The sequence below is a fragment of the Ixodes scapularis genome, unplaced genomic scaffold (assembly GCF_016920785.2).
Source record: "Ixodes scapularis isolate PalLabHiFi unplaced genomic scaffold, ASM1692078v2 PGA_scaffold6__148_contigs__length_123643588, whole genome shotgun sequence".
Taxonomy (NCBI): Eukaryota; Metazoa; Arthropoda; class Arachnida; order Ixodida; family Ixodidae; genus Ixodes; species Ixodes scapularis.
Genome location: NW_024609881.1, coordinates 40,459,917 through 40,476,927, shown reverse-complemented (window position 1 = coordinate 40,476,927; position 17,011 = coordinate 40,459,917).

The window sequence follows — 17,011 nt, the reverse complement described above, 5'->3', positions numbered from 1 at the left end:
CCACGACTTTGATTAAATTTGGTGGTCGCATCAATACCTTAGAAAACGGCCCGTGACCGCGGAAAAGAGAGTGAGCGAGACTCGAAACGGCCAATTCTTGATTGGCGGTTTTCGGGCGGAAAGAAACCGAATTTCGAGCCGCAAATTCTGTTCTGGGTAGTTGAGCTCTCATATGTCACGTACAACTAAAAACCTCGGCGAGCATAAATACCCTGTCAGTGTCTCTTTAAGAATGTATCACAATGAGTGCATCGTGGGCCGTATGTAGATAATGCAACAGATATATAATTTATCATGCCACCTGAGCGTATGTACAATGTCTAGACATGCGAATTTGCTGTCCAAGCAAACGTGTTCCCCACTCTTTTATTCTGAGCGACGATTGCTACTGAATAACGTCTCTGCAGCGTGGTGGTTTCAGACGGTGCTGTGTCATTAGCTTTTTTGAGACTCTGGAAACTTCGTAGCAGAAAGAAAAAATACTGTCGCAACTTCCATATCCATTCAGCCCAACTAGGTGACTAGAGAAAATCATACCTTGGGGTGTGTGAAACCTGCTGAGGTTGCAGTTTGAAACGTTTAGAAAATTTCGAACCTCGTTCAGGTTTGAATTTGAAAAACTCGCAAAAGTTCAAACCCTGTGGTGTTTTGAATTTCAAAAAGTTTGAAGATTTAAAGTTTCTGAAAGTTCAGGTTGGAACATTTCCACTTCATTTAGAAATTGAGTATGAACTGTTTGAAAATTTTGAATTTTTTGGCTATCCAAGTTCGAAAAATTTCAATACAAGGTTTTTTTTTAATCTCAGTGAACTTGATAAAATAGCACAATTTAAAATAAGGTTTTTAAGGACTCATCTGGAAAACAAACGTGAAAGTGCTACAATGTTGACTAAAAACACTGCACATTTTATTTTTTGCCACAAACACTCCTTTTTTCTCGGTACGGGTTCGTATGATACCTCTCGTTATTTATAATGATTTATGAAACAAGCCTTAAATTGGTTGGACGGTTCAGCGACAAGCCTTGAGGCGGTCTGGTGTGCATCAGGAATTGCTACCTCTGTGCAAATTGGAAGCAATGCGATTGAATATTAGTAAATGAGATGCGGTCATGAGACAACGAAAAATGCAAGATGATGCGTGCAGACAAAGTCGCCAAGGCAAGTCATCTTACTTCACGAAAGTTTGTGAACGCTCTGGGCGTTTATTTCCACTGGGATGGCCCGTGGAGCAGAAAAAATACTGCACGCAGGTACAGCACCCGACAGAGCTCAAGGTCAGGAAGCATGCAACAAGACAAGCTCGCGGGTCCCCCGGTCCCCCAAGACAGCTGATCAGGTAATGACCAGTCGTGCATCAGGCTCGCTACACTGCCAGTTTCTCTGCCACCTCAGTGGCTCCAAGGCAAGGCACCGGTCTACAGGCCCCAAGTGGTGGGTTCTGATCCTGGCTTAGTTGCACGCAATTCGACAGGGGCTTATTGCGGCGAAGGTCGTGTAATCCAACTTTCTGTAGCGCGTCAAATGATCCCCAGGTGGTACAAAATAATCCTGTCATCTGCTGAGGTGTTCCAAATGCCCGCCGTCTGTTTGGCTCGTAAATCCCCCAGATTTGATTTTGCATGGCCGTCTCTTCGCGCTGCCTTTAGAAAAATATGAAAACAAGTGTAGATATTCCTCGCTTTAAAATGCAACCGGATACTGACGATAATGGATCAAGTGGCGATCCAGTGTTGCCTCTCCCAAGTCGGTGTCGCTTTAAATGCGCGCCTTTCCCAACCAGCCACTAACACGACGATATCGGGCAACTTGCATTCAAAAACAGCTAGGCTTATGAACAACGCCCCAGTGAAGTGCCTTTGTTGGATTTGAAACCTGCAGACAAGGGGCCTGCAGGTTACTTTGGGGCAACCTGCGCAGTTTTACAAGGTAGAGGCTGTGTGCAAAGGCAGCTAAAAACCTTGCAGGTACGAGTCCGGCCGCGACCCTAAAGTGAGTCGTCGGTGGCAGCACCACGCATTTGTGTTAATATTATTTAAGACCTTGTACCATTGGGGTAAAGCTTCTTCGCACCTCGTCAAACTTTCCCCTTGAACTGGAAACCTCCAAGATTATTTTTCGGTTTCACTCCAGAGCGAGAAAAATTAGAATGTTTCGGTCTGATTCCAGTTTGCACAAATAAAAGTTTTTTGTTCTGATGTTTTTTTTTTTCGATACCCCGGAAAACTATTGAAAGCTACTGTCTACGATACAAATGACCTCGTCCGTCTTTACACCTTGAAATATGTGCAGAACGCCAACGCAGCATCGGTTTGTACCGTCGACTCGGTCACTTAACCGCCACTTCAGTGTCGCATCGTGCGAGCAACTGAAAAAGGGGTCGGCTTTTAAGGCACAGTGTTATGTAAGGGCATAGCCTCCTTTATACTGAAAATGCCTGCCCAATGGTTTCTTTGTCGTCGTCGTGCTTACTTCACAGATTTGCTACTAGGGGCGCCAAAACCCCATACAGAAATTCAGACGACGCCTGTCCGCTGCCTGCGGCTACAGTTCACTGTAGCTAGCGTAAGCTACGTTATCCGTTAAGCTACGTGATAATGTAAGTTTCCTATGTCAAGTTACGCTGTAACGTGGCCTTGAGTGATCAAATAGGTGACTTGATCACGTAATTTTTTTTGTGACACGAGTAACTGCTTTCGGTCGTCGTTCGGCCGGCAGATAGAGCGCTTAGCAATTGCCGACATAGCTCAATAGCACGAGGCTGTCTGCGGCTCGTGGCACGCACACCGCGACGCCACACGTACAAGCGCGGTCATTTCATTTCATTTATTGATCGTGGGCACATCAGCACCTTGTACTTAGTCCTGACACCTTGTGCTGCATTCTAACTCGCATGATACCTTACTGTTGTGTGCCTATATGCACATCGGACTCGCGAGTTGCACTTCCTATTGGTCATTAAGCAGGCTTTTATGGCTCCTTGTAATTCCCTCCTTGGGCACCAGGACAGGGGAGGACTATACTATCCATCAGAGAAGCTAGTGAGGGTGTTGTGTGCGCTGGAAGAACTTCGTAGAGATTTTACAGAAAATACGAAATATGCTGAAAAAGCCGTTGCATGCAGCTGGTGATACTGCGGTGGATACATATATACACCATGGCGCTCTGAAATACGCAAAGGTAGAGAAAGATGTCAACCATTACAAAGATTTCCTGCAACTACGTATTAGGTATTTCAGGCCAATTTTTACAAACTACTCGACATCCCTGACTGACAAGCATGACCCCAAGAAGATCTTCGCCAGCAAGCCACTATCTACGAAGTCGTTAAAACTCTAGAACTGCACACGTGAAAAACAGTGCGGACCACAATAGACCGGTCAAAAACATCAAGGGGCTGTACGCTTAAAAAAGGAATTGAAAATGTATATCAAGATCCCCGGTCAGAGTGCTGCCGACGGGTGCGCAGGTTTTCGGTCAGCGGGGACGCGTTCGCGGTCCTGAGAAAAACCACTTGACTGCCGCATGTAGTCCGCGGGCCGTGTGTTTTGCGGCTCTGCTCCAGTAGCAATAAAACGCTAAGTGGTCGCTGTATCAACGTTTTGGAAGTCCGCCAGCCTGTCTGTCTCCTTATTAATTGGTACAAAACTTGAAAGTATAAAACAGAGAGGACGAGGACGGGAACAGGACATCTTGTTCCCGTCCTCGTCCTCTCTATTTTATACTTTCAAGTTTTGTATCTATTAACCAACACGCTCGTTTTCAATTGTAATTTTTATTTGGCATTGACTATTTCTGTTGTCGATATGACAAGCGCCAAAGGTCTGGTAACATTTCAGCATAGAAACAAAACCAAGACGTGAAAGCTAAAAGAAAGGTATAAGACTTCTTTTATGTTTGAAATTTATACTGACGGTGCCCTGCGCCTGCTATGTAGCATGGGTTACGAATGTATTCAATTCACAAATGGCATCACAGTGGACTGGCAGCGGGAAGCGAAGAAGCGTCGTCTGCATTTTTGTATGGGGTTTTGGCGCCTCTAGTAGCAAATATATGAAGCAGGCGCAACGACGACGAAGCATGGGGAAGCCAACCACTGGGCAGGCATTATCAGTATAAAGGACGCTATGGTAAGGGAAGTAATGGTGACCAGTTCCAGTCTCCACCCAACTATCCACCTTGTGCGGAGCTTGGGAGCTCCGTTCGTAAGGCCTGGCCACTACAAAACAGCTGATTTCGCTCTCCTCCAGCACATAAGTTTTTCAAGGTCATTGCGTTTCGTCACTTCACCGTACACTGTTAGCGAAAATGTAATATTACACTCTTCTTAAACCCGATTTTCACTCATTAGTATATTTTTACATGCTCTGCGAGTTATAAGTTGGCATAAAATTACCTGGGGTGGCAAAAATTAGTTTTTTGGTCTTGATTTACACGTCTAGGCGTGTAAGCAACATTGAAAACACCCCAGTCCAACACCCCAAAAGGGAGAGCGCCTTGTTGCTTTTGCCTCGAAGCGACACGGCGGTCCTAGGAGTCGAAAGGTTAGTGTTCGATTTTTTACCAAGTTTGTATAGAATGAAGTACGTTCTAAACTCTTATTACGTGCTGTTTAAGAACGTTAGATATGGTATGAGCAAGCCGGCTCAGGCCTCTACCGTGTTGTTATGTTGTTGTTGTTATGTTGATGTTGTTATCATTGTTGTTGTTATCATATTTGTTATCATCAGTGAAACTTGGCTAACTCCGGATATTGCAGATAGCGAATTAATCCTAAGTGACTCGTATTTTATCATCCGGAAAAATAGGATTGAGCGGCGGGGAGGGGGTATGTTGATTGCTGTTAGAAGTACTTGGCATGTTGAAAAGTGTGATATAATATCAAGTTTTGAAGGTGTTTGGGTAGGGATTAAGACGCCTACTGTTTGTATTTTAGTCATCGCATGTTACAAGCCACCTGACTTGTCAGACTTCTCGCCATTACTTTATGATTGCTTAGAGACCCTTGCTCGTTCTTATCCAAATGATCTCATAGTTCTCTCCGGTGACTTTAACTATCCCGAAATAATATGGCCGGTTGTTCCAAATGTCATACCCTTTGATGCATGGTATAAACTTTCAAAGCGAAGTCGCGATTTTGTAGATGTGATAAACGCCTTCTTTCTTTTTCAAATGGTTGACAAGCCAACTCGTGACTCTGCTTTCTTGGGTCTTTTTCCTTTTATTTCGGAACCAGATTTGATAGCTTCGGTAAACTTTATGGCACCGCACTGCGATCATACTTCCCTAAATGTTGAACTTGCTCTTCCTACGCAAAAGTATAGTCCGCTGGTAAAAGCTATTTATGATTACTCCAGGGCTAACGTCGATGACTTCTGTCGGAGCTTGCAACCCTTTTCAAGTGTTTACATGGTTGGCTTTGACTCCAAAACAGTTCACGAAAACTGGAGATTATTCAAACAAAAGCTACTTGATCTATGCGATCAATTCATTCCAAAAATGAATATACAGTCTTCTATTGAAAAATCCTGGTTTTCGAACCACCTTAAACGACTACTGGATAAAACGCGGAGGCTATTTCAAACAGCTAAAATGTCTTTGTCCCCTTCTGCGTGGACAAAGTATGACGAATTTCAATTAATATGCAAGACAGAGATACGTCGAGCGAAGAACAAGTTTTACGACGAAGACCTCCGTAGCATTATGACAGTAACCCCAAAAAGTTCTGGAAAGCGGTTAAACCTAGGCAAGATTCGAAGCCTCACCGATTCACTACTCCTGCAGGAGACGAGCTCGATGTGGGTACAGTGTGCGAGGAATTCAGTCGTTTTATTAGCGAGATGTTTTCTGAAGACATTTTCCCCTTACCAGAGCATTGGCCTAATTACGACATAGCCACACTAATGTGCCCAATCACTATGTCTGTCAGTGGAATACAGAAACTAATAGAACATCTCTAGCAAACTCTGCCCCCGGTCCTGACAATTTCACGACGAAGCTACTTAAGCTTAGCAAATGTGAATCTTCCGCTCTCCTCTGTTCTAACTTTGAGCAATCCCTAACTAGTGGCCAAATACCTGCTGATTGGAAAATGGCAAAAGTCACCCCTGTCTTTAAAAATGGTCAAAAGAATGAATTCACGAACTATCGACCCATCGCTCTGACGAGTGTTCCGAGTAAATTAATGGAACATGTTTTATTTTCAAAGATCATGATCACCTGTCAGCAAACAACCTTCTTTTTGTAAACCAGCTCGGCATCCGTCGGTCTCACTCTTGCGAAACCCAACTTTTTGAATTTGTAACTGATATACAAAGTAACCTGCATTTTAAAATTGAGACGCATGGAATTTTTATTGACCTCCAAAAAGCATTCGACAAGGTGTCGAATCATCAACTAGTTCTAAAATTACGTGCTTTCCAAGTGGAGCCATTAGTAATAAACTGGATATCGAATTTTCTTTTTAATCGCTCGCAAAGTGTCTGTTATGATTACAAATCTTCATCACTTCGGAAAATAAAATCGGGAGAGCCGCAGGGGACCGTGCTGGGTCCACTGCTCTTTCATCTGTATGTGAATGATTTACACGAAATATTCCTTCAACCATCCGTTTTGTACGCTGATGATTGTGTGGTGTATAGGAAGATAGCTTGCATTAGTGATTGCATTCAACTTCAGAATGACTTGATTACCCTAGAAACATGGTGTAAAAAGTGGCAAATGCAAATCAACATTTTAAAAACAAAATTCTTAAGCTACAACACTAAGCGAAGTGCCACAGTGTTTAGCTACTTTCTTTTTAGTACGCCCACTGAACATGTGCACACGTACAAATATCTTCGGGTTCATTTCATGTCAAACTTATCATGGGAAGCTCATATTATTCACGTCGTTGTAAAGGCAAACCAAAGCCTCGGTTTTTGGAGACGAACAGTACATATGGCTAACCGGGAGACAAAACTCGTAGCTTATACTGCCCTTGTTCGCCCGCAGCTCGAGTATGGATCTTCAACATGGAAACCCCACCAGGCTTACCTAATACAGAAATTAGAGTCGATCCAAAACAGGGCAACTCCGGTTTATTATTAAAAACTAAACACACGCTAGCATTACTACGCTAAAAAAAGAACTTGGCCTTCCACTGTCCGCGGAAAGAAAGAAACTGACCAGACTAGTTTAATTACACGCTTTGTATTATCAGGCCCCTTTAAAGAGAGAATTGTACTGTCCTGCGGCTCATCACATTTCTCCTTGTTCAGACCATTCTCAGAAAGTTCATTTGGTAAAACCAAAGACAAACCTTTTTAAATTCTCTCCACTGCAGTTATCACTTTCAAAATTGAACTCTCTGCCAGAACATATTGTTACAATTCAAGACTCGTCTGAATTCAGAGCTGCACTTGCTATTTTTTTGCATATTTGGCAATCTTTAACCCTGTGTTTTTTCTTTCTTTGTTTTTGTTTGTTGTCAAAGCCCCCCCCCCCCCCCCTTTATGTAAAGCCCTACGGGCGCTTTAAGGGAACAATTAATGAAGTGCAATGAAATTAAATAAAACACTCTTAACACGCTCTCAACAACCTGGCGTGTCAAAAGATTGTCAGAAAGTTGCCATAGCACCAGATATTCGTCCACATACCGGACAACCTTACACACCTGTTTCCCTTTCAAGCCAATCTGAACACTCGTAACTCGCAAAAAAAGCGTATATTTATCGGAGGTTGTTTGCTTCAGTTGTTTTTAAATTAATGTTAAGTTAAGAGTAAACGCTCTTCCTGCTCCCCTTCCCTTTTTGTTCTCGACTTTGTTAGCGCTTTTAAATTTTATAGGACAGCTAATCAGTGCTCTTTGCGGAATCAGCTCAGCGAATGGCAATGCCGCAACATATTGTTTATAAAATCAGACTGTTTTTAAAATCCCAGCGTTCGGCGGCCAACGTTCACCGCCATCCGTCCTTTTTGCTCGCGCAATCTTCCTCTCCTCCTTTTCGTCGTCGTCTCATTCGCAGCAACGCCACAACACTGTCCCCCCACAACACATGAACCTCGCCCCAAGCTGGTACAAAAAAAAAATACGGTCGGGTTGATAAGGAACCAGACGATAAAATTGAACTACGTGAACTTTCCGGCTGAGCAGGTGCCGAACCCGGCACACGATGTCGTTTAGTCGCTTGAATACTTTCTAGAAGCCTTCCCGATTCGGATGTAGTTTCGGGCAGCGACCTTTGTTGCGGCGTGGCTGGTGCAGCCACTTTTTCCCCAGGCTAGAGTATGCGACCCCAGCAGCTTCGGTTGTAGCGGGTTCTTGCACTTTCACTGCTCAGGTGCAAATGTCTTCATGCAAAATCTTGCACACAGTTCAGTTTCGTCCGCAGTTGGCGGGAGTAGTCCGAGTAGAGACATCTGCGTGTTGTCTCACGCGATGGAAGCACTGGCGTGTCAAAAGTGATGTCCGCAGGCTGCCTTAGCTCCCGGCCCATTAACAACATCGCCGGCGTGTAGCTTGTCGCAGTATGAACGGCTGACCGGTAGGAAAGTAAAAAGAATGGAATTGGAATGTCCCAGTTGTCCTCGTGCTCGTCAACGATGAGTGAAAGGTAGTGCTTGAGTGAGTGGTTGAGCCTATCTACCAAACCATTCGACTGAGGATGTAGGGCGTGGTTCTCGTCTTTTTAATTTCGAGCGTCGCACCCATGCTCTTGAACACTTGCAACTCAAAAGTCAGACCCTGATCAGAATGAATTTCCAGTGGTACCCCGCATCTTGGAAGGATGTCTTCCGTCAAGATCGTGGTTACAGTGTCTGCATCCTACGTTCGTGCTGGAAATGCTTCTGGCCATTTGGTGAAGTAGTCAGCAATTACCATGACACACCGATTTTCCTGTGTCGTTTTCGGTAATGGATCTTCACTGTTAGCAAGTACCGTCTATTTAGCGAATCGTTGGGGTGAAAAACACGCTATTTACGCCAATTACCATAAATTTACACGTTGAGTAACGGATAATTTGTTCATAAATCATGCGAGGTTGTAAAAAACGTGTTTTGGTTCGGTCATACACGCATATCCGTGTAGCCGACCTCGAAAACACGCTTCACCCCCGACGACAACTGCAGCACTGCCGGCTATCGAAGCACCGGAATGCTTGGGGACACACCTAGAAAGGACCGTAGAGGCAAATGCCGCGGAAAGAAACATGTCTCGGAGGCAGATATGCACCAAAAGAAATTACGCCATGTCGCGGGACGAGGCGAACCCCGTGCTTACAGCGCTCGCTGCCATTCCTGCCATTGATTCTGGTCGATGGCAATGCGGCTTCCCTCATGTCGTCCATATTTGTATTTGTTTTAGGGGTCTTGATAATAGTGTCTTAAACACCACAAATAAAATTATGGGCCTAATTACTCGCTCTAGAAAGTTAAAATGGATATAAAAAGCGTGCCCTCGATCTGAACACGTGATATTGCAGTTGGTTTCGTTTGGCTTCAACCCTTCAACTGCAAGCGAAGGTGCGGCCGCTTCTTATGCACCCTCCTCAGAATTTACGGCGCTCCGTGGTGGCCGGCGTATAAAAATGTATACCAGTTACTGCATCTGTAGGTCACCTTTAAGTTAGATCTGACAGAAAATCTGGCCACGGCGCAGCGCCGATGTACGCTGGAAGCTAGAGCCGGTTTTCTTTCGTTACTTTTGTTTGGTAGGTAAAAATCTGGCAACAACGGACGTTTAGCATGTTATTGTTTTGGTTTGTCGGGACGCTAGAAGCTCGTAGCTTTGCAAGCACATGTTGCGAAGACGTGACCGGAGAAGTGCCTCTGTGATGTTCCCAGATGATGGAAAGTATCAATCGTAATCGTCTCGTGTGCTTTGAAAGCGAAGGGAGCCCCAGGGTCCACGAGTGCGCAACTACAAGCCAAGGTTCGCGACAGCGCGGCGTTGACTTCGGCGATTTCGTTTGGTTGGGTGCAACACGGCGATGCGAAAAAGAGCTGAACCGTTCGTAGTGTATGGTGCGGTGCTTTGTAATCCGGGTCTGTTTGAACCTCGCTTTAAACATGGAGCGCAAATTGTTTGTTGCGGGGTGGAGGTTCAACGGGTACAGTCACGTCGTCGTCAGCTGATCCGCGCTGCGTCCGGGAGGACGCAGCGAGCGTTTTTAAAAGTAAATCTTCCTTCGTTCCGTTTCAAACTGTGGAAGTATCCCGACACATACCGCGAGTAAGAAGCAGCGGGCGTTTTCAACAAAATTACGTCGTTTTAATTGAATAATGGACTCCGGATTCGTTGCCTTAAATTCGCCGTTTTTATGCTTCGTGTTGGACTGCGTTTGCACAGCGACGCACACCGCTCTAGTAGATGATTCGGTCCTGCAACAAGTTTGTTGCGCCAATCATGTGGCGTGAATAAATTAGGGCAAGGTTTTCTACCTGCCCACAGATGCATGTACTGAGACCATTTTTTACGTAGTGAACGTAGTGCTTTTTTTTATTTTGGGAAGAGGCTTTGTTGCATTTATTATGGTACAATCACTTGAGAGTTGAAAAATCGGAGAGCGAGCAAGCTTTCCCAACTTTGTCTCTCTCTGGCACTGCCCTGCTTCAGTTTCAGTAGGCATATTGTCACGGGTAGTGACCAAAAATAACAAATAAACAGGAAGAAAAAAACGTTTAATGTGGCGAACTTGTGCCAAAAATAAAAGAGTACAAAAGATAATAATAAAGCGTCGCGGGCGTCGAAGTTGGCGTGGCAGCAGAGTCGAACGCTGGGGCGAGACTGAATCCTGCTTGCCAGGCGGAGCCGCTTTTGTACACGCGTTGGCTTCTGGAGCGTTCGATGTAGAAGGTTCGACGCGGAGAACATTCTAACCTCGATTGAGCTAGATGGTTCTCGAATTCACTAGAACATCACATTACAGTGTAAACAAAAATGCGTACCGCGGCCAGGAATCGAACCCTGGCCCTTCGCGTGGGAGGTAAGCGCGATAACCGTTGTGCTACGGCCGCGGTGCCTCCCCCCCTTAAAATGTGCATCGCCTCGATGCAACACAAAATAAAGCACATAAGGAGAACGGCAAACTAAAAAGTCATTTGAAACACATAAGATCCACAGTCCTATCGAGCGTAGTAAGGCTTCAGGCGCACGACGTGGACGACTTCAGGTCGTTGTGGGCGGGGTGATGATGTTCTTGTTCCGTCAGGCATCACCTCGTAGTTCAGCTCGCCGAGGCGACGAAGTACCTTGTATGGTCCAAAGTACCGTTTCAGCAGTTTCTCAATGAGGCCGCGGCGACGGATGGGCGTCCACACCCACACCCTGTCTCCGGGCTGGAAGTGAACGTCCCTGCGACGAAGGTTGTAGCGGCCCGCGTCGACGCGTTGCTGGTCTTGAATCATGAGTCAGGCGAGCTGGCGGGCTTCTTCGGCGCGTTGAGCAACCGCCTGGGCGTCGTCGTTCTCATTTACAGATGGCTCATGGGGCAGCATTGCGTCCAGCATGGTCGTGACCTTCCGACCATGTACCAGCTGGAAAGGGGTGAATCCAGTGGTCGCCTGAACCGCCGTATTGTAGGCGAACGTGACGTAGGGCAACACCTCGTCCCAAGTCTTGTGTTCTACGTCGACGTACATAGAGATCATATCGGCGATTGTCTTGTTAAGTCGCTCGGTCAGTCCGTTGGTCTGTGGGTGGTATGCAGTGGTTCGACGATGGCCGGTGCCACTGAGACGAAGGATCTCTTGAGTCAGCTGGGCCATGATCCACGGTCTGTGATGACGACTTCAAAGGCGCCGTGCCGGAGGACAATGGACTCAATGAAAAACTTGGCGACTTCAACAGCCGTGCCTGCTGGAAGGGCTTTCGTCTCGGCGTACCGTGTGAGATAATCGGTGGCGACGATAATCCAGCGGTTTTCCGACGTTGACGATGGGAAAGGGCCAAGTAAATCCATTCGGATCTGCTGGAACGGCATAGACGGGGGAGAAATCGGATGCAGAAGTCCTGACGGCTTCGTTGGCGGTTTCTTCCGTCGCTGACACTCGTGGCATGATCGAATGTATAGGTGAACGGTTTTCGGTAGCCTCGGCCAGTAGTACTTTTCTCGAATCCTGGCGAGCGTCCTGCTGTAGCCAAGGTGTCCAGCCGTTGGGTCGTCATGGCATCCTTGGAATATTTCGTCTCGAAGGCTGGCAGGAACAACCAACAGCCATGCTGTGTTTTTGTTGACGAAGTTCTCCTTGTACAGCACCCCTCGCCGCATGGAAAATGTATGCAGGATTCTTAAGAAAGCACGGGGAACCGAACTCGCTTGTCCCTCTAAGTGATCGATGAGCGCTCGCAGTTCAGGGTCGTCTCGTTGGAGTTCTGCCATGTCGCTGACGTCCAAAGCGCCGAGGAAACACTCATCGTCGTCTTCGATACAGGCAGGACCGGCCTCGACAGGAGCTCTTGACAGGCAGTCGGCGTCATGATGCTTCCGGCCGGACTTGTACACAACGGTCATGTCGAACTCCTGCAGTCATAGGCTCCACCGGGCGAGGCGTCCGGAGGGGTCTTTCAGATTCGCGAGCCAGCAGAGCGAGTGGTGGTCCCTGACCACGCGAAAAGGACTTCCATACAGATATGGGCGAAACTTTGTTATTGCCCAGACGACAGCAAGGCACTCCTTTTCAGTTGTAGGGTAGTTCCTCTCCGCCTTAGACAGCGTCCGACTCGCGTATGCGATGACTCGCTCTGCCCCGTCCTGCCTTTGAACTAGCACTGCGCCAAGTCCGGTGTTACTGGCGTCCGTGTGGATCTCTGTATCAGCGAACTGGTCGAAATGGCCAAGAATCGGGGGCGTCTGGAGTCTTCGTTTCAGCTCATCGAATGACTGCTGGTGTTCGTCTGTCCATTCAAACTTTACGGCGTCCTTCGTGAGGTGCGTCAGCTGTGCGGACAGCTTGGCGAAGTCCCGAACAAATCGTCTGTAGTAGGCACAAAGTCCGAGGAATCTTCTCACGGCCTTCTTGTCAGACGGCGGCGTAAATGCAGCCACGGCGCGGGTCGTCTCAGGGTCAGGGAGAACACCTTTGTTGCTCACGACGTGGCCAAGGAACTTAAGTTCACCATAGGCGAATCGACACGACTGGCTTGAGTGACAGGTCGGCGGTCTTGATGGCTTGAAGCACGGCTCGAAGTCGTTTCAGGTGCTCGTCGAAATCTCGTGAAAATACCACGACGTCGTCGAGGTAGACGAGGCAGCTCTGCCATTTCAGACCTGCCAGCACGGTGTCCCTGACACGGTGGAAGGTGGCTGGCGCAGTACAAAGCCCGAAAGGCATCACTTTGAATTCGTACAGTCCGTCGGGAGTGACGAAGGCAGTTTTCTCCCCGTCGCGTTCGTCGACTTCAATCTGCCAGTAGCCACTCTTCAGATCCATTGACGAAAAATATCGGGAGTGGCACAGTCGGTCTAACGTATCGTCGATGCGGGGGAGCGGATAGACGTCCTTCTTCGTCACAGCGTTCAGTCGACGATAGTCCACGCAGAACCGCAGGGTTCCGTCCTTCTTTACAAGGACGACTGGGGACGCCCATGGGCTTCTTGAGGGTTGAATGATGTCGTCGTCGAGCATCTCCTGGACTTGATCTTGAATCACTTTCCGTTCCTTTAAGGAGACTCGACACGGCGACTGGTGGACAGGAAGTGCGTCGTCGTCGGCAACAATGCGATGTTTCGCCATTGGTGTTAGGCGAATCTTCGATGTCGTGGCAAAACAGTCGCTGTACTCGGCAAGGAGATGAACCAGTTGCCGGCGCTTCGTAGCTGGGAGCTCGGGGTCGATGTCGAGCGGCGGCGGCGTGCTGTTTTGCTGTGACGACGAGGTTTCTACGGAGATTGCGGTGACCACGACTGGCGCCTGAAGCTCCTCATTGTGGCCCACAGTGGCACCCTTCGTTAGGTGCTGCGGCTCCTCTCGGAAGTTCGTTACAAGAACAGTTGTACGTCCTTCTTGCAGATCCGTTACGCCTCGTGCGACGCCAATTCCTTTCTCAAGGAGCAGTTGGACGTTGCCTTCCAGAAGAGCTTCACCGTGCATGGCTGCGTCGGTTATGACGGGGACGAAAACACTCGACCGCGGCGGTAAGTTCATATGGTCGGCGATAACTCGGATCGCGGTTGACGTCGTGTTGGTCTCAACCGACGGTAAAACAGGCTTTCGCAGCGTCAGCTGTTTTGCCCCGAGATCGATGACGGCGCCATACTCGCAGAGAAAGTCCATTCCGATGATAACGTCTCTTGAACAGTATTGCAGAACGACAAACTTAACAGGGCACGTCTCACCGTGGATCTCGACGCGAGCAGTGCATCTCCCGACTGGTGGGATGAGGTGCCCTCCGGCGGTTCGTATTTGTGGTCCATCCCACGGCGTGGTGACTTTTCGAAGGCGGCGGGAGAGCCTCCCACTCAAGACTGAGTAGTCTGCTCCGGTGTCCACGAGCGCTGATGCGTCGTGGCCGTCGATGACGACGTTTAGGTTATTGGACATCGTTTCAGGAGCGTCGTTTCGATTTCTCGTAGCGTTTGAGTGGGGGCCCTCTGACGTTCGTGGAGGATCTTGGCGTCGGTCGTCTTCGGCAACTCCACCTCCAGGGGTTGCCGCGCCTAGTTTCCCCGGCGAGGAGCGAGGGGTGACAGGCTTTCACGTCGGGGTCGGTGCATCGGCGAAGCTGGACGTCGCGGTGACGGCGACCGGAACTCTCGGCGTGACGCAGGCTCGGGGGAGTGGGGTCGTCGCCGGTACTCGTCGATCTCCCGAGGGCGTTCACCATACCGGGGGCGCGGGTCGCTTGGGTGGAATCCGCGCAGCCCGAGTCGTCGGTATGGGCATCGGCGGTACACATGGTCAGCTTCCCCACAGTGGTAACACAGCGGGCGTCGATCGGGCGTCCTCCAGACGTCTGTCTTCCTCGGCGCAGGTCGCTCTGGGGGAACGTGCGCCTGATCTTCCTGCCGTCGGGGGTACTGAGGCGTTGGGGCGCCTCTTCGGGGTGGCGCCGTGGCTTGGCGGGAAGCTTGCGGCGGTCGTCGGGCCATGGCGGCGCAGCTCAACGCCGGTTCCTCCGGTGCCACCCTGGTGACGGGAACCTCTGGTTGGAGCGCGCGATGCACTTCTTCTCGGACAGCCTCGGCGATGGAAATGGTTGGCGGACGGCTGGTGGTTGGCAGCAACCTTCGCAGTTCCTCCCGGACAACCTCCCGGATAGTTTCGCGGATGTCCGTACCAGGCACGTTTTCACCGCTAAGGAGCGCGGTTGCAGTGACGCTTGGCTGCCGCTGGTAGTGGGAAGCGCGCGCTTGGAGGGCGCGCTCGATGTTTGTCGCCTCGCTGACGAAGGCGTCGACGGTTGCCGGCGGGTTGCGGACGAGGCCTCCGAAGATGTCGTCCTTCACGCCCCGCATCAAAATGCGCAGCTTCTTTCCCTCGGTGGCCTGAGGATCGGCGCGGGAGCTCAGGCGGAGCACGTCTTCCACAAAGCTCGTGACGCTTTTTGGTGCCCTGGGTCCTGGTTCGCAGTAGGTCCTCGGCTCTCTCTCGGCGGTGGTGGTTGACGAACGTAGCCTTCAGGTCGGTCTTGAAGATGTCCCACGACGTCAAAGAGGACTCATGGTTCTCGTACCAGTGCTTGGCGGTTCCCTCAAGCGAGAAGTAGACGTTGTGCAGGCGTTGCTCGTCGGTCCAGCCATTGTGGCGGGCAACGCGTTCATACTGGTCAATCCAGTCTTCGACGTCTTCGTAGAGTTCACCGTGGAAGGGGGCAGCCGTCCGCGGTGAGACGGGCATGTAGACGACGGGAGAAGCGGCGGGGGCTTGCGACTGGTTGGCCATTGTCGTCTTCTGCGGCTTGGGCTTGTCCAGGAGCAAACCGTACTCAGGATCCTCTCCCTTGGTGCGGCGGCTGGTCCGAATTTCAGGTTCTGCGGTGAGTGGTCTTCTCACCGAGCCGGGAATCGGACTTGCACTGCGGTCCCTTGGAGGGGAACGCTGCACGGGCATGCGGTACCCCGCACCTCCACCAAAATGTCACGGGTAGTGACCAAAAATAACAAATAAACAGGAAGAAATAAACGTTTAATGTGGCGAACTTGTGCCAAAAATTAAAGAGTACAAAAGATAATAATAGAGCGTCACGGGCGTCGAAGTCGGCGTGCCAGCAGAGTCGAACGCTGGGGCGAGACTGAATCCTGCTTGCCAGGCGGAGCCGCTTTTGTACACGCGTTGGCTTCTGGAGCGTTCGATGTAGAAGGTTCGACGCGGAGAACGTTCTAACCTCGAATCAGTTAGACGGTTCTCGAATTCACTAGAACATCACATTACAGTGTAAACAAAAATGCGTAGCCGCGGCCAGGAATCGAACCCTGGCCCTTCGCGTGGGAGGTAAGCGCGATAACCGTTGTGCTACGGCCGCGGTGCCTACTTGGCGGGCGGCAATATCTACTAGCAGGTAAAAAACGGGAAGCTTAGGACGGTGCGGACTCCGTGTTTCGCGCTTTTCGCAAGGTGACGGGGTAAGTGCTTTTGTAAGGTATGCGGAATATGCAACGATTTCGTTATGCCCGTCGTTTGCGTGTCTCCAGCAAAACGAATGAGATGATCTACAAAGGCGCAATCACAAGCCAAGATTTACGATAGCAGTGCGTTTGCTTCGGTGATCCGTGTAGCTGTATTTTACCCTGCTCTGTGCAACACCGTGTCGTGACGAAGAGCTGGAACGGTCACGGTTTGTGCTGGCCTCCCGGTTGAGAGAAACCCGCGTCGGCCGCATCGGCACCGAGTGCGCTTGAGCTGTTGATGCTCAAGCCTTTCATCCGCGGCTTGTCGCCAGCTCATCCTGCTGCTCAATAGTGAGAAAGCGGTGAGAGTAACCTCGGAAGTGAATGTAAATCCTCGTTCATTCAGTTACCCGGTGTCAAAGTGTGGAAGATGTCCAACGTGTACTGAGGGCGGGAACTACGAGCGTTTTGCCTTGCTTTTAT